Source organism: Mixophyes fleayi, chromosome 1, assembly GCF_038048845.1.
Source record: "Mixophyes fleayi isolate aMixFle1 chromosome 1, aMixFle1.hap1, whole genome shotgun sequence".
Lineage (NCBI taxonomy): Eukaryota > Metazoa > Chordata > Amphibia > Anura > Limnodynastidae > Mixophyes > Mixophyes fleayi.
Window position 1 is genome coordinate 18,787,073 of NC_134402.1, and position 19,115 is coordinate 18,806,187.

Consider the following 19,115-nt stretch of genomic DNA (forward strand, 5'->3'; position numbering starts at 1 on the left):
TAGAGAGTGCATTGCTACGAATGTGAGGGAGGCCGAGAGAGAAAGTGCATTGCTACGAATGTGAGGGAAGCCGAGAGAGAGAGTGCATTGCTACGAATGTGAGGGAGCCGAGAGAGAGAGTGCATTGCTACGAATGTGAGGGGAGGCCTGAGAGAGAGAGTGCATTGCTACGAATGTGAGGGAGGGCCGAGAGAGAGAGAGTGCATTGCTACGAATGTGAGGGAGGCCGAGAGAGAGAGTGCATTGCTACGAATGTGAGGGAGGCCGAGAGAGAGTGCTTTGCTACGAATGTGATGGAGGCCGAGAGAGAGTGCATTGCTACGAATGTGAGGGAGGCCGAGAGAGAGAGTGCATTGCTTACGACGATGTGAGGGAGGGCCGAGAGAGAGAGTGCATTGCTACGAATGTGAGGGAGGCCGAGAGAGAGAGTGCATTGCTACGAATGTGAGAGCAGGCCCGAGAGAGAGAGTGCATTGCTACGAATGTGAGGGAGGCCGAGAGGAGAGTGCATTGCTACGAATGTGAGGGAGGCCGAGAGAGAGAGTGCATTGCTACGAATGTGAGGGAGGCCGAGAGAGTGCTTTGCTACGAATGTGAGGGAGGCCGAGAGAGAGTGCATTGCTCACGTAATGTGGAAGGGAGGCCGAGAGAGAGTGCATTGCTACGAATGTGATGGAATTGGTGAATTTGCCCCTTCTAATACAATGCTATTTTTATATTGATATTTACTCATATGTTGAAGAAAACCATTTTATTACCAAATTTTGCAGCAGTGCCAGGACGTGCTCAGCCAAGGGTGCTGGCGTTTAGTAAAATACAATACAGCAAACAGCAGGTGTGGGAACTTGCAAATATCAATAACCATCCCAACATGTTACACCCAAACACTTTACAGTTTTACACAGTGATCAGTGGGAGACGAACAACAATTCTACAGCAAGTGGCTGATGTGGGCGAGTACGAAATTGTTTTTTGGGCAAGAATGAATGACATGGTTTTTCCTTTACAATGAAATTTATTGGCCTACGTGTAACTGCAATAGTCCACAGCCTCTCTGTACGCCTTTATTCTCACTGCAAGCAACTTGTATCAATAAAGACCATCTAACACGACAGCGACTGCAAAATGCTCAGTCTTTAGACAGGATTCTCCCCAATTTTCAATTTCTCTTCTAAATGTCTTTAATAGCATTTCCAACAGTAACACCATGTATATAAGGAAGACGTATCCAATGACAGCGACGATATGCTTTCAGAGACGTAATATAGAGAGGCAGAAACGATCATTGGTGCAAACTACCTGTCAAAAGCTACTGCAGGACAGCACTGCTAACAGTCAGCAAATGTACTGATCAAAAGGAGAAATTGTCAAGGTCACAAGTCCCCAATTAAAAAAGTCAAAAGGTCAGTAGAACCCACAATCCATCATAATGATACAAAGTATCACACAAATGATTTTAAAGTCTTTAAAGTTCTCTCTTTTTTATTTCTTTTGAATAAAATGTGTCCCTGATGCTGAAGCCAATTACTCATTGTCTTTTGGATGACTCATGTTATGATTAGGGGAATAAAATAATCCAACGTATGTGCCAAATATTTGTTTTCTTCCCCAAAGACCAGCCGTGATTGGAGCAAAAGTGTCCAGCTATCTGTGGGTCGGCACTATGCCCAATTCCAGCGAGAGCCGGACGGATTAGGTGTGCGGCTTTAAGAATCACAAATTTAAAGCAGCGAGGAAAAGGGGACAAAACAAAAAAGTGTGTGTGTTTTTTTGTTGTTTTTAACATAAAATCACTGCAGTGTAATAAGAATAATGTTCACATTTACCATATTTCCTTTGTTTGTTTCTTCTGACTGCTATGAATGATTTATAATTCTGCAGTTTGTCATGAACTACCATGGCAACCAGTGTCAAATGATGTATTGAGCAGAGAGGCATTGGACTGCACAGTGGCTTAGTAGTCATGAGTTTGATTCCCGACCATGGCCATGTTCTCCCCGTGTTTGCGCGAGTTTCCTCCGGGTGCTCCGGTTTCCTCCCACGCTCCAAAATTATACTGGTAGGTTAATTGGCTGCTATTAAATTGTCCTTAGTCTCTCTCGGTCTGTATGTGTGCATGATAGGGGATTTCGATTGTAAGCTTCAATGGGGCAGGGACTGATGTGAGCGAGTTTTCTGCACAGCGCTGCTGAATTAGTGGCTCTATATAAATAGCTGATGACAATGAACACCCCCACTCTGTGTACTGTAAAATCCTCTTCTCCCCGCATCACATGGCATGCTATGACTTTTGAACCAGAGTCTGTGTAGCTGGAAGCCATATTTTGCAAACTCTAGAGAGATTTTGAAAAGGAGACTATGATTTGTAGAAGGACAGCTCAGCAAAAAAAAAAAAAAAGCACAAAACAAAAACAGATGCATGTCTAAAAAAGGTATTTAACATGTCACTTAAAGAGAAAAAAAAAAAAAAACCTAATGTGAGATTGCTGCTTTAAATGTTAGGATGTATGCTCAAATCACATTGCACAATATTGTATTCAAGTGTACAATCACTTAACAATTAGCACTGCAAAGATATCTATTAGCTTCCTGACTGTTGTCCAAAAGCCTAAATATTCTGTTCCAAAACAAAAGAATGTGAAAATCGAGTAAGGAGGACAAGAAGGACAGATGTACGGATCATGTGAGGAGTGTGGGAGCTATAAAAGGACACAGACTTGCATCTTTACAAGCAGGGAACTGGTCAGAGTAAAACACAATACGATACAAAGCAGGAAACGGCAATTCATAATGTAATAATGTCGCTATTCACAATGTTACAGATCTGGCTACAGCTGGACAGAATCCATATCCGGCCTTGCTCTAGTATTCTGGGAACATTACTTAAAAAAAAAAAAAAAAAAAAAAAAAGGTACAATGACATTTCTTCCATAACTAGAAATCACCAGTTTCCCATTGTCACTCTTTAATTCATTTTTTTTTCATCCCTGAATGACAGCCCACCAAAAACATACATTGTAATTGCTGTCAATGCAAAATGATCTACTCAAAATACACCAGACCTGTGTCAGCATTTACATTCCTTAATCTATCAGGCAAATTAGGTATAAGTGCTGATTACTCGTGATGATGGATGTGTATGCATGCTATGACATGTGTTTGTAATCAGGAGCAACTGTAAAAATGCATTTTATGTTCAGTAAACATTAATAACATCCCGATCAATGTATTTTGTTCTCATTAATGACTATAATATTAACAGGAGACATAGGTTGAATACTTTTTTTTCTGTGCGATCTGCTAGGACTTTATATTAGACATAGACAAGACGCTGTAGGATACATACAATACCTGTCAGAGCTGAGCGCACCTAGATCCACGTTCAACAAGAGACGTTCCTTCAGATCCGCTTATAGCTGAATACAGAAATGCCTATGTAGATTTACGTTAGTTTTGCAGGCCTAATGAATCAGGACAAATATATCTATATACGCACACACTTTTCACTAGGTTTTCAATAGAGATGCTCACGGACCCCCGTGAACTGGTTTTGGTTCTGGATTAGCTTTGTGTTTTGGCAAAACCGCCTGCGTACATTTTGGATTTGGTTTTTTTTTTTTAAAAACAAAAAAAACAAAAATCCTAAAATATGCTAAAATCACATAATTTTGCTCTTCTTTTTGTTCCTACATTATTATTAACCTCAATAAACACTAATTTCAAGTCAGTTGCAGTCAATTTAGACCACCTCACAGGTCACAATATTATTTTCATACACTTTCGGACAAATACTGCAGCGACCTGGCTGGATGGTAAGCGACAGAGCAATGACACAAACACACGACTGTTCCTAGCACATCTAGGACACATTGACACACAGCAGTGGCAGAAAAGAAAAATGGGGGTCCGCCCTCCCTCCCACCCCTCACTATGTTGGATCTTAAGAAGGAATTCAAAACTCGAGAGATCCAACAACGTCACAATGACGTTTTGCCTCGTTTTCAATTCCGAGGTCGCTCGGTACTCGGATCCCCTAAGTTCGGGTGTATTCGGTTTTAGAGGAACCGAGCCTGAGCATCTCAAGTTTTCAATAAATGAACAGGCTGCACTCTCACAAACACTGGTCCAGCCCACAACGTGTGGCGTAACAGCCGCACTATAAAGCACTTTGGTTTCCACCTCTAAAAAATAAAAAAAGGTTTCTCTTGTGCAAAACAAATCCATCTGAGGTTCTTGCTCTACTCTGGCTTCATAAGCATTTTCCTAGGTGTAGCAGAGCCAATAAGTAACCACAAGGCCCCATCAGAGCAACACTCACATTTTCCATTTTTATCCCCATTATATAAAAAAAACCTCAGTAACTGCGAGAGAGGTAGTGGAGCTGAAAAATAAACCAGCGATAGAAAAATCAATCTCTCACGTCGGAGGGGTGTTACTAATGCATCCAACGAGGTCACAGAGCATTGTGCTGACAACCACGTTATAGCTGCTACACCATTAAAATTCACTCTGTTGAAAGCTTCCGAAGCCTCAAAGTAGAAAGCAGCCACCGAATTTCAAAGCAACGTCCCCCAGAAACGTCTCATTTGGGCCTTGATGAGAGAATTCTCTCTCAATTAAAGAGAAATATTTCATAATCCTTATGCTTTTAAATCCTATAAACTTGTAGAACTAAATCACTGCAAGCCACTGTCCTCAGCCATTTTAGTCTGATAGGAAGTCTGGTGTGCATCGCACAAATGCTTCCCCCATTATGAAAAACGTGCTTAAAAAAACCCTACAATTCAGATTATTCAGCAACTTGGGAAAACGGGGCTTATTCTCTTGAACAACCCTTCGCGACTACCATAAAAACTATACAACAACGTGATCAGTGCTGGAGGGTCAAGGGAGATTCATCTATTTTAAGCAGTAGTTAATAATACATCTCCATCAGCCGTTGTAACTGACAGGAAATGTGCGGCTGCTGCTGGTTAACATGCCGGAAACACTTTTATTCTGCCCATTTCACTGACAAACACCAACACGAGCCTCAACCGTTAAACTGCAAAGACTGTTTACTTCCATTTCACCTTTCTAATAACTGGATTCATTCACTAAAAAACGTACTAGGCCCTCGTCACTGTGGCCACGTGCCTGACGCCACGCTGCGAGTGTCTAATAAACACATAGGACTATTCGTTCAAACCACAAAATGGTTTCCAAACTGCGCAAGCAATGAATGCACGTTTAAGGGAATAAAGGCAATATTCAGATTAATGAATCTTTAGTATCATTGTTATTATTCCTTCCTTGTCCATTCGTATACTAGTCTTCAAGAGATGTTATCAACCCAACCACTAAATGTACGCTTGTATTACGCAGTTTCTCCGGCAGGGAAGTCCGTACTGGCTGAAGGGGTCTGAGGACATGGGGTGTCTGGTTGTTTTGGGGCGGTTTATCGGTCACTGAAATCAGGTTTACAACGGCGGATGTTCAACCATAACACAACACAGGGGTCCAATTTTTGAAGTACTTCATCATCATCATTTATTTATATAGTGCCACTAATTTCGCAGCGCTGTACAGAGAACTCACTCACATCAGTCCCTGCCCCATTGGAGCTTACAGTCTAAATTCCCTAACACACACACACACACAGAAACAGACTAGGGTCAATTTTTGATAGCGGCCAATTAACCTACAAGTATGTTTTTGGGTGTGGGAGGAAACCGGAGCACCCGGAGGAAACCCACGCAAACACGGGGAGAACATACAAACTCCACACAGATAAGGCCATGGTTGGAAATCAAACTCATGACCCCAGTGCTGTGAGGCAGAAGTGATAACCACTAAGCCAACGTGCTGCCCACAACTTGACTGTCTAAGACAGGTCTGGCCAACCTGTGGCTCTCCAGGTGTTAAGACACTAACCCCAGCATGCTTTGCTACTAGGTAGCCAGCCGAAAGCTGGCAGCTAGCTGGGCATGCTGAGCGTTGTAGTTTCACAACACTGCTCGAGAGCTACAGTCCTGGTCTAAGATATAGACGACAGCGTTGGGAGACAGGATGCTTGGGAGGTACATTGCATTGTCTTATATGCAATGCTAATGAGACGCCACATGAAGCTGAAGTAAATCATACTGACTGCTCCCCCCCCCGCCCCCCACCCCCCACCATCCCTATGCTGTCTAACCACAGCCCCTTCCCCATCTATACTGCCTTATGCTGTAGGAGAACAGTTATAGAGGGGAAATGTGGACAGCACAGTGGAAGGAGGAAATCTGCTGTACGAAGCAGTCAACAAGGAGATTTTAATGACTGTACGTTAGTAAACATTTCGGTCCTCTGTTCACTACATTCATCCGCAACGTATCCAAGGAGCTGTTTAATACAGCCATCACGCAACGTGATCAAGACGGCGGCCTTATAGGCAGCCAGCTAATGAGTGCAACACTACATGTTACAAACTCCATATGGGAACACAATGTTAAAATTGTGTTTGTGTGAACATGTAAACACTCAAAACACAAATGCCAAAAACGTCATTAACTGGTTAGATATGTGAAGGAGAGATTACGTCGGAAGGTTTTAACCAATGCACACCAAGACTTATTGTGTGTAAACCCTTCTGAAAGAGTCGGCAGGCGGCCTTCCAGCCTGGGTAACAAATATCGGTGGTGACTTGCTCTCCGCCATACGCGACATCTTTAAATTGTATACTTTAGTCAATATGGCAAAATGACAGATCCTCTTACGTATTTTAGGGTTAGTAGCCTTTAAAATTGTATCCCATGCTTACACAAACCGTAAAGATACTGCCATTAGTATATAGCTGAACCACTCATAAAAGCTATCTACCAGTGACATCACTAGTTCTCATACAGTTCTAAACCCCAACAATGCAACGAGAAATAACATCATACAAATCATACGGCTGACAGAGGATATACAATGTTATGCTCCCTTGCAGGATAATGTAAGATCCTGTACCATATGTGAGCATGACTCAGGTTTTTGTTATTTTTATTGGATTACATAACTAGATCAAGCATTTCAAACAATCCAACCTACCCCATGATCGGAGATAGACGATCCAAGGCTAAAATAATTCTCATCCAAGTCAGCAAAATACCAAATTTCAGAGGTTCATTCTGAGGACAGAACAATGCTCATCATTCATACAGAACATCTTTAGGGGATTGTAAGACACTTGCGCTGAGTGAGAACTAGTATGTGACACACGATGTTACCTGGTCATGTGATCCCCTTTAGCCACGTGATCATCAAACTTACAGCCAGCGTTTTGCAGTTTCCCTGCACTCAACTTTCTGTAGGAAATAAAGCAATCCTTGCTGGCAGTATGAATCAGCACGGCTCAGTACAATACACGCCTTTGTGAATAATATATTATATAACATTTACTGTATTTCCATGGGGTGGAATAGGGGAAGTGGTGACCGAGCAAGGTCAGCTACCAGATAAAATAATAAAATTGCATTACAGACACACAGATCATTTTTTGCATGCCAACCTGGTCATTTACGGTCATAGCGGAAAATGGGGACAGTCTTTTATACATCCAAACAGAACTTATCAGGACAGAAACCAAGGCCTGCCAATTAGGCATTAGATGTAATATATTCCGTATTATGCTTTATGTATGTCCATTATCTTTGTTGTCCAGTTATTTAAGAAGTTCGCTATAAGCCATAATTAATAATGAAATAGTGAGTGAGTGACTCAGTGAGTGAACACAGGAAATTGCAAAATAGCTAATTTCCACCATCCAAGGATATTCTGATCACATTGATAGGAACCACACGACAAAAGCATAAAACATCATTAGACTGGATACAAACACACACACACACACTATAGTTTAATACACACTGAGGTATATATTTACTAAACTGCAGGTTTGAAAAGGTGGAGATGTTGCCTATAGCAACCAATCAGATTCAAGCTGTCATTTTGCAGAATGTACTAATAATTACTAAACTAGAATCTGATTGGTTGCTATAGGCAACATCTCCACTTTTTCAAACCCGCCGTTTAGTAAATACAACCCCTGGGGGGCGATATGCAACACGCTGTTCCATCGGCTGAACACCAAAACGTATTCATAATTCATAGCAACTGAGGAAGTGGCCGACTTCACAGCGCTCAGCTAAGTGTGGAGTATAGAACAGATCTGTACACCGTGAAATAACAATTACTAAAGCCCTAGAAGTGAAACAGCAGCAAAAGGCAAAATAGTGTTTGATGAAAAATATTGTCCATCCGATCAATAGATGAGGTAAAGACATTAGCTATACCAAGAATGGTTTTACAAGTGCAGTCCTGCGTTTATGTTTGAGGGGGTGAATAGAACGTTTAGGGGTAATAAAAACAGGAACGGTCACCTAATGCAGGCAGCCATTTTGTGGCCTGAAACAGACCCTCAATATACTAGGCAACAGTCATGATGGGGTATTGTAATGAAATCCACTCTTCCTAGATCGTACCGCATGACACACGTTGAAATGGGACTGGAAATTATTTGAAAACGTTGGCAATAAAACGGTGCTCTCAGCCCAAAAATGTTTGTGCTCACTATAAAGGCAATAGCATTTTATTAGAACTGCAGTTTTCATATATTTCCCTCCACTGAAAATGCAGATAATTATTTTCTTCTGATCTTATCCTGAAGATTCCGTTTCATTCCGGGTAGAGATATTAAACCTACGTTTTATTTAATTAAGACGACAGACATTAGATTAATATCTGCACTAACAAACGACTTCCATGAGAGCAAATCATTTTGTCCGTCGTATATTTCTTGCCATATTTACAGAAAACGTAGGGGAGCGACTCTATCCGTACCTTCCACTACAGGCGATCGTTGTATTGTACCAAAAGCAACAGATTTCAACTTGCATCTGCCACCAAAACGACTATCCCTAATGACGGAACTTACTGTGTGGCCTCTTGTCCAGAGTGAATTTCATAGATAAGCGCAAATTTTATTAACTTTGCAGTGCATGTAAATCCATGTTTGTGTAAATAGAGTATATCCTGAAGCTAAAAATCAGTGACGGGCAACCGGATCCACTAATGGGGCAGCATTGTTCTGCCCTCTAACCTTACAGAGGGGCCCATATTTTACCCTTAATCTCAGTAATAGGTGAAAGCAAATTTAAATCTAAGGAGGAATCATCTGCAGTGCCCCAACCCCCTTCCCCGCCACCTATTTCCCAGGTGCTCCACCGGGCTGTTTTTACTTTCCACCCGGCTCTTGGAGACCAACAGAGTCCTAATATAATAGAATAAACCATTGTTTCTCCTATTATAACAACAGGCACTATGTGAGCACTACAGCCAGCAGTGTGTGTTACACCACTGACCACCAGTCTGACCAGTCCTGGCAGCTGTGAGCAATAACCTCCAAAAGGTTTTAATATTATTGCAAAATATTACGCTGCCCCCACACTGATCTGTAATAATATAACAGCAGGTGTTTTAAACAAGTCTCACCAGCTAGAGCAAAACAAATCTGACAATAAAGCAAGAGATTAAAGAACAAACAAACAAAAAAAAAGAACATTTAATCAATAAAAACAACCATCCACAAACAAACTGGACCTTTATGTGTGTAGCGTAACTTAAACCTCTCTCACCCTCCACAGCTGAATTCCAGAAATTACTTATTGAATGGAGATATACAAATGTTTGTTTAACTATCGTACAAGATCGTCATTACAGGTCAACATTCCCATACCTCAATAGAACAAAAGTACGATAAATAATTGGCACGTGTTAAGTATAGTGTAAGGTATTGTTCTCCGTAGCCAACCGTTTCAGCCGTCTACATTAACCTTTAATGCGCTTTGACATCAGGAAGTCTGATGTACAAAGATAGGAATCCACCTTCTCCAAAAATCACACCCTTACCTCCAATATCTTCTTTTCCTGAATCCTCTACATAAATATTTATACATGGTATTCGCAGCTGATGAATAGACGCACTCTCGTTACCAGACTATGGGGTATATTTAAGAAAGCACAGTAGTGCACTATCGTGCACTTACCGTGTAAATTAGGCCAGGATGTGCTCTCCGCAAATTTATTAAAGGTGCATCGCAGCAGATATCATTGATATATGCGGCTTTGCACTCCTGATCGTTTTTGCGAGCAGTCACCATTCAACAGAATGGTGACTGCTCCTGGCCGCAATCTAACAAGTCCCGAAAAAATATTTTTTTCGGGAACTTGTTGTGTTAATGTACCAGCTGAGGCTGGCGTACATCATAGGAATTACTTGTAAAAGTTGTGCTCTCCGGAGCAGAGCTGGACAGCGCATGCGCAGGGAGTGATCTTGTGATCCCTCCCTGTCACAGCCTCAAGCTCTCCGGACGGCACATGCGCAGTAGCATGAAGAAGATAAAGTAAGCCGACGAGGAGGAGATCGGGAGACAGCGCGACCGAAGAGCCAGTGGCGAGTATGTTTTTTTTTATCACAGAAACAGCAGTTTTTCGGAACTGCTGTTTGTGTTCCATTTTTAATAAATTTGAGAAATACATCAATCCTTATCCATGCGATAAGGATTGATAAGTATTTCTCGTTTTGTCCGATAAATGATAAATGTGCCCCTGAATGGACTTAAAACCCTATGGATCTAAATACAAGATACATGTTGTGCATAGATATGTTAGAACGTAAAAACTAATATATAGTAATGGGAATTCTTTACGGGGTAGCAAACTGTGGCCCAAAATAATAATCCTGTTAATGCCTAAGGTCCGTTTAATTTATTTATAATGGAGGGCTGCGAGATGGTCCGAAACGCCCATCATCATTTTTTCAATAAAGCTATGTTTTATCAAATTATTTCTGAGGCTCAGCAACAGTGCGGGGAATAAGCAACTGGCCCACAGAGCTCGCACTCTATGCAGTAGTGAAAGAACAAGGGCAGTAAGTGCAGGAAGAGATATTCACGTTTGGCATGGAGGAGACTGGGCCAACTTAGCAGAAAGCAAAATGTTTTCTCTCCCGATAGACAATAGAAAGCTTGTGATAGAGTGACGGGCTCTTTAAATAGGGGCAGATTTGTCAGAGCAAAAATCATAATATGTATGGAGTAGTCGTGCGCTCGCCCCTTATTCATCCCGTTCAAGAGCAGGGCAGCCCCATATAACAATCTTCTTATTGTGCATTACAGATCAGCTCAGATGCAGAGGAAGGAGACGTGCGTAGGTGTGTGAACCACAACAGTCAGTAGATGGCTCAGAGAGTCTATTTAACTACATTCTAACAGAAACAACAAAAAGAGGCTCATTCAATAAAACGGCGTTCGCTGTCATTGTCTAAAAATGGCGCTATAAAAATAACAGCTAGAAGCCATTATTAACCTTTATTTATATAGCGCCTAAAGATTACCAGCGCTTTACAGAGAATGTTATAATCATTCACATCAGTCCCTGACCCAGTGGAGCTTACAATCTATATTCCCGACCACAGAAACCACCACAAGGTTACGTTTCGTAAGAAGCCAATTAACCTACAAATATGTTATTGGAGTGTGAAAAGAAACTGAAGCACCCAGAGGAATCCCCACTCACCCCTTAACCCCAGCTCCGCGAGGCAGCACTGCTAACCACTGTGCCACATACCCGGATTGGCGACAACCAGATGGTGCATAGTGCAGCATTGTATATTATCAGCAATAAACCCCCCCCTTCACTCTTCCACCAATATTGTGTGGATGAAATGTAGGAGTACCCTCTGATACTTGTGAATGTCCCGGCTTAGTCACAGATGAGTCACTGGTAAAGAGATGGGTTCATGTAGGAATATTCTTCCTGTACTGCTACAGTTCCTCAATCAAGTGCTCATCGGTGATGGTGACCCACATTGAAGTGACGCTCGTGCCCAGAGAGTCAGTCATCTGCTTATTTGTAGAGGAAGCGGCCATATTTGTTACTGGCGCCATAAACTTAAATGCCGCATTTAGGGGAGGAAACCACAATGTTCGGCTGCGCCCATTTCCGGGTACTATGGTACCCCAACACATAGACAAACCAAGGGAGGGTTTCCTAGTGCCTGAAAACCCCCCTCCAAGCCAGGGGCACAGTATAATTGAGGTGGCTGGACCCTGCCCCCGCTTCACACGGCTCTGCTTGAAAAGGGAGAGCTGCGTGCACCTAACAGTAGTCCACGCAGCATTGCCCATGTATATGATGGGGATAGGGAGAGTTGGAGAGCAGCCAAGCACTGTCTAATATTATAGCCATGCCCCCATGCATGCTGGTCATGCCCACTGGCGGCGTGGTGTAGAAACCCCCCTCTACAAATCCTGCGTTTGCCCCTGCAAAAGATGACAGAGCGGCGGGTGCCCCCAGACACACACACTTCAAGCCCCAGAAAGTCGCTTCAAACAGAGACTAAACAAATATTCTAAGGCAGGGGTGTCCAACCTTTTAGCTTCCCTGGGCCACACTGGAAGACGACGAGTTGTTTTGGGTCGCACATAAGATACACTAACAATAACGATAGCTGATCATCCAAAAAACCATAGAAAACATAGTTAACACACACACACATATATATATATATCACTTTTTTTCAAATCCCCCTATACTACATCTTCAATCTCCCCCTTTTCAAAAAATCCTCTCTAGTTATTATACTATAATCACTTTTTGTATTGTTTCGATGCAACATCAATAAAGTGCATTTAAGCCAGGCATTGTATATCAGGGTGCCCTGACCAGGCCTGCGGTACCTGACATATACATCACTGTGACCCCAAATTGTCACCTGTTTTGCTAATTACACCACGATGTAAAGTTAAGGGATAACAACTTATAATGAGCCAAAGAGAATAATATATGCCCCATTAGTAATACAAGTAGAAATATGTAGCAGGGAGATAAGGTCCATGATGCTCCAGGACCAGGTGACTTTTATTAACTGGTCAGCGTCCCTTGAAATAATAAAAAAAATCCCCCTTAACTTACCTTTTAATCGGCTTGTTCTCCTGTCCTCTTCTCTTCTCCAATTCTGTGCTGCTGATTGTTCTTCTCACGCAGGCGACTCCTCTGTGCTGCGCTCCGCAATGGATGTTGGGCGTGATGACATCACGCCCGACATTCACTGCGAGCACCGCACAGAGGAGGAGACAAGGGAGGGAGCCGGAGTACCAGCTGACGTGACCACAAAGTAAGTATTTTCTTTTCTTTTTTTTCCCATTAACAGTGCTGCCCCCTTGCCACAACCAAAACTCCTTCTGGGCCACATTTACAGTTTGGACAACCCTGTTCTAAGGTGAACAGATCACGACTGCTGAGAAAACCATATTTTAAGAAAGACGGCTAGTGTGAGAGGTGTAAGTACATTGCAGAGAAGACATTTTCAAGCTCTTTGGAATTTACTGCCATATAAAATAATGCTACCTTGTTCCACCACTACCTGCCCATTTATAAACCTTTAAAAAAAACAACAAGAAATAAAAACAGGAAGAGACATTAAAAAGGGGGTTGTATTTTTTGGGGGGGTAATGGGCAACTAACATTTCCTATGTAAATATCAACATTTTCTTTTACTGCAGTGTAGCCTGCAGCTGCCCCAGTGTTCACACCCCGGGTGTATTCTCTCATCTGAGCAGCGGATGGATCAGTCATATATTGCAGGTTCCTGTAACTTAATTTATGGTCAGGTCTTTTGCAAGCAACCTGGCGCTCTCCAGGGACCCGATGGCTATTTCAGTACCGAGTTCAATCATCGTGTTCATAAGTCCCATGTAAGAAGCAAAAAGGGATTCACCGCCAACGTCAGCGCACGGAGCGGTAAGCACCATTACCCGCAGTCATTTCCTGGTACGCCAACGGAACCGGGAAGAGGAGTAAAAAAAAAAAAAGTTGCGGCAAGAATCCAGTGTACTCCTATTCTCAGTAAAGACTTCTAAAGAGCTGAATCTTGAGTGTATTTCTTCCCTATGTTCAACCATTTTCTCATGTAGACAGTTGAAATGAATAAGTACCGTAATTGCGTTGTATCGTAAGATAGCCCTGCCACTTCGGAGAAAAGCGAATAAAAAAAAATATAAATCACATTGGTTAAAAAAACAAAAAAAGCAAACCCTTATTCCACATCAAACCTGAAAATTTGATATGACGACGCAATTGAAGAAAAGTATTTTCATGGCCCTTGCTGTAAATAAAATTGGGAGGGGGAAAGGGAAAAAGAAAAATAAGTGTTCCAAATTAAAAAATAGAAATTAAAAGCAAATCCTCACTCTGCCCCAAAATGTTATTTGCATCCATCCACCTGCAGATTCATCACATCTTGTAAAGTGGAGGTGTTGCCCATAGCAACCAATATTCTAGCTGTCATGTTCTAGAATGCACTAGATAAATGATAGCTAGAATCTTATTGGTTGCTGCTGGCAACATCTCCACTTTTTCTTTTAGAAGATTTAATAAATATACTTTATACCTTCAGCACACTATACAACCTGACCTATGGGTATATACACGGTGGCTCAGTGGTTAGCACTTCCACCTCACAGCACTGGGGTCATGAGTTCAACTCCCGACCACGGCCTTATCTGTGTGGAGTTTGTATGTTCTCCCTGTGTTTGCGTGCGTTTCCTCCGAGTGCTCCGGTTTCCTCCCACACTCCAAAAACATACTAGTAGGTTAATTGGCTGCTATCAAATTAACCCTAGTCTCTGTGTGTCTGTCTGTCTGTGTGTGTATGTTCACAAATTTAGACTGTAAGCTCCAATGGGGCAGGAACTGATGCGAGTTCTCTGTACAGCGCTGCAGAATTAGTGGCGCTATATAAATGTCTGTCTGCCATTGTCGTCATCATCAGCTAAATACACAGCAACATCAAAAGCAGTTTATCTCTTATTAGATCTCAGCAGTGCAAGAGATGCAACAATGTTTTCTATGATGAAAGATCTGTATCCCCTATACCAAACAACCAGTGGGATAAAGGGGAGACTAGGCTGGACTAATACTAAGAATCCAGCAGCAAATATACCTAGACGGTGGTGTCAGTCATTTTGTGGACTGAACCAGAATTCTTGAGAATGTAAAATTGTCACTTCCCTAAGAATTAGCAACTTCACTGAAGGAGTCACTTTCTGCCTCGTGCCTTGGTGCTCCCACTAGTTCCTAGATGAGATTTAGGCTGAATATTTCCACCTTTCACAAAGCTAAAAATGTAACATTTTCATTTACAGACAATAAAAGAGTAACTAATAATATACACAATAAATGAAGACAATCTTCTATATATAACACCACAGAAGTGGAGCAGCCCCATTGGGCCAGAACTCTGCACCAATCGTTAATTATTCACAAAGAGCAAGTTAAAGAGAGGGGTGTATGTAGAGTGGTAAGAGTGCGGGTTTATTAAGCTATGTTCAGATTTTGGCAGAGGGGGTCCTCTTACGATCCCCTCCCTGAACACCTAGCAGCACTTCAAAGACGGGAAACCTAAGCATGCACCGTTAAGGGCGCAGGACGTACAATATACAGGCGACTGGTGCAAAGCAAACACCACTTGTGGTGCACAGGAATGAGATCCCACAGCCCCACGTGCACCTCCTGGAGCTGAAGAGTTAACAGGAAAATGTTGAAATAAGAAATCGTGAGCAACAGAGAACGAAACTTGTTCCCGGAATATTGGCAGTCGCTGCAGCGAAGAGCATCATATCTAGCAGCTGCGGCCCTCCCACAGACCACCTGTATGTACCGGGACCACCAACACCGTGTCCCAGGGGCGGGTGAAGGCAGTGAAAACATCCAGGAGTAATTTACTGCACTTAGTGCAACTTTCAGTGTAGGATCACACATCTGCCCGTCTGTGGGGAGTTCTGAATACCCCAAGAAAAGGGCAGAGTAAGTCCGTTTACCCCCTTACTCCACACTGAGTTCTTGGTTCTTAAGTCTTAAAATCATTTTATCATTCTCAAAAGAAATAAAGAATGTGAATATATGACTGTCCTCAATTGCAAAGGCTTCTGGGAAATTCAATTAACATGGCATTGACAATTCTCTAACCTGAAGATTGGTTTATTTAAAGATTTAAATCCCTAATTATTTGTGTAATTTTTTCTCTTTGTCGCTTCACAAGGCTGTGTATATGCCATTGCCACATGCAGGAAACCCTATCCTACACTGATGACCTCCAACAAGAGCAAAACAGTCTGTCTCTTGGAGGGATCCGTTACCCAGCGGGCAAATCAGCCACTCCAAAGACCAGCTTTATTTTCAGTTTGTAACATCACAGCGGTTCTAACCGTTGAAGGACGCGTCTCAGTCATGGGAGTACACACATGTCCCGCAGCACGAAGTGCATTAACCATCATCATCAACATTTATTTATATAGCGCCAGCAAATTCCGTAGCGGTTTACAATTGGGAACAAACATTAATAAGACAGTACTGGGTAATACATACAGAGAGGTAAGAGAACCCTGCTCGCAAGCTTACAATCTATAGGACAATGGGAGTTAGAAACACAAGGACATGTGCTACCGCATATTGCACACTGGACCAGCTAGAACGTAAAGGTAAAAGTACTGAGTGGGCTGTGTGTGTAGCAATGTTGGTCAGAGGGTTGTTGTCTTGTGTTAGCTGTGTAGAGGGTGGTAATAGGGTAACCCAGGGATATTAAGATGGTGGTTGAGGAATATCATAACCTTGTCTGAAGAGGAGGGTTTTCAGAGAACGCTTGAAGGTTTGAAGACTAGAGGAAAGTCTTACTGTGTGAGGGAGGGAATTCGACAAAGTGGGTGCAGAGAATGGGAGGATGTGATGAGAGTGGAAGAGAGATGCAGAACCATGCAATATTACTAAAAGAAAAAAAAAAAATACATAACGTTTTAGTATTCTGTTCCCTTTCATATTTGCAGCATGAAGCAGAGGAATCTACAATCCCAGTGATACGGAGACGTGAGTCATGGTAAAGCCCAGCTCCAGCCTCCTACGGAGCCCGCCAGCTCCAGTAAGCGGGGGAAGAAGGGCACGGCCCAAACACTGCAGTGAGTGCACGCTGGTAGTCTCTCGGTTCATGCTGGAAGCCCGGGAGTGACCTGGACGGGGCCAGTCCTATGACACAGCATGACTACCCGATAATAAACCACATTACAATATCTTGCTGTACATTTCCACTTGTATCCCCCTTTAGTGAATAACTCAACTATTTAAATCCGTTTTAAAATAAAGTGACCTAGTGATTGGCTTAGAAAAAAAAATACATACATAACACACACGGTATTAACCTTCGTGCATGACCCTCACCAAGATCCTATACATTTGTGACCTCCAACAAAACCTATGATTCCTATAATGCAAGATCCAACTAGGCCGCCATTAAATCTACAATACTGTCCTTACGATGGTGTGTGTGTGTGTATATATATATATATATATATATATATATATATATATATATATATATATATATATATATATATATATATACATACACACACACACATACACATACACACACACATACACCCATTGTTATTGTGAGCTGCAGAGACACAGGAGGAAACAATTAAAACAAAGTAATACACCCAAGACCACATCCTCAGTACAAAGTAAATGTCACTCCCGGAGGTCGCCTATAACACCTTACTACCAACGCAAGCATGTAACCATTTGTGGATGATAATCTGCTCCATTGTGGCCCCTTTGGGGCCGGTGCTAGGACACCAGAGCAGGGCTGCGATTGGACTAAATACTGGAGTGCCCCCTGCACTAGTGTCCATAGCACCTGCCAAGTTACCCCCCTGCCACCAATGAATGATGGGACTGGCAAAGACAGTACAACATCTGACTTGTGCCATCCTTCCTGGCATAAAATCAGTGCCATTAATTAAATGACTGAATTACCTGGCAAGATGGCACCCATTATAAAAGCCAGACCAGGTGGGTACCAGATACACAGTCCATCCCCTGCCACTTGCAAATTGTTCACGTAGAATCACACTATAAAAACCAAGGTGCCGGGAGTTGGGTTTGTTTCCACGTTTCATTCAGAAAACCTTCTGCATTAATGATTTTTGCCATCCCCAACGCTGCTGGAAGCTCAATCAAGGTCGTTCACCTCGATTAGCACTAGCTGACACTGTACAGTCACTTCCTGCAACCAGCATAAATACACACACTCCAGTCCAACGCACAAACACTAATTACAGCAAAACTTTATTTTACATTTTCCTGTAACACGGATCCTTTTCTCGTAACGCAGGCCTGTCACTGCGGCTCGGCACGTCAATCTATACCGTAGAGGAGGCTGGATCGTCTATAGGTCTCTTGGTACAGGAGGAATGCCCAGTCAGTCTGGCAGAAGAGAGGTTATTCGGAAGTGAATAATATCCTACAATGAGTGGACAGACAAGCAGATGCCTGTGTCGGGGGTGGGGTGGGGGTGGGGGGGGTGCAGTACTGCTGAGTCAAAACTCAACGGGGAAATGATTCATTAATGCAAAAAGGGCCCATTAGTATCCTGACTGTAATGCTGAACAGCCACGATTCGAGATGCGTCTTCTCAGCCAATTATCCCACAGCCAGATGGAATTACATTGCACAACTATTGCAGTCTGACAAAATTCATACAAAGCTACACAGTAATTTAGGAAATTATTGATATATATATATATATATCTCTCTATCTATCTCATTGGTCTATATTAGGTTATACATTTGGACACCCCTGCACCGATTAGGATGAAACCAACACAAGGTGGTCAAGGCCAGGTATTAGGGGGCTTAGGGCCCCTGTTGGATCTCCCCTTGGTGTACGCTGGCCAGCACTTTGACCCAGGGAGCCTGTTCTGAGCCTTGATAAATTTTAATGACATTTAATATAAAACCAAAAAACAATGTGCTGGAAGAGCTGCTAAGCTACTAATTATTTTTAAAAATGTTGACAGTTCCATCCAACCCATTGATAACGTAATAACGTGAAGATTTAAACCCTGGCAACGTCGGGCACTTCTGCTAGTATATATATATTTATATGTACACATATATACACACTCCCACACAATATAAAAATATTTTAACCGTACACGTTTTACCACTCAAATCACATCCATGTGGGTCAACAAGACCGCTGCCACTTGGAAGGG

At 42.4% G+C, this 19,115-nt stretch overlaps 1 protein-coding gene across 2 annotated transcripts in view; it reads right to left on the reverse strand.

Annotated features, from left to right (window-relative positions):
• PTPRA (protein tyrosine phosphatase receptor type A) overlaps positions 1-19,115 on the reverse strand; it is a 125,467-nt gene that overhangs the window by 82,663 nt on the left and 23,689 nt on the right. The window contains exon 1 of one of the 2 annotated variants that reach the window (XM_075190734.1): positions 7,054-7,109. The exons of the other annotated variant lie outside the window; for it this stretch is intronic. The gene's annotated coding sequence lies outside the window, so the exon portion shown is untranslated. Of the gene's footprint in view, positions 1-7,053; positions 7,110-19,115 lie in introns of those variants that run through there. 2 annotated transcript variants of the gene reach the window in all.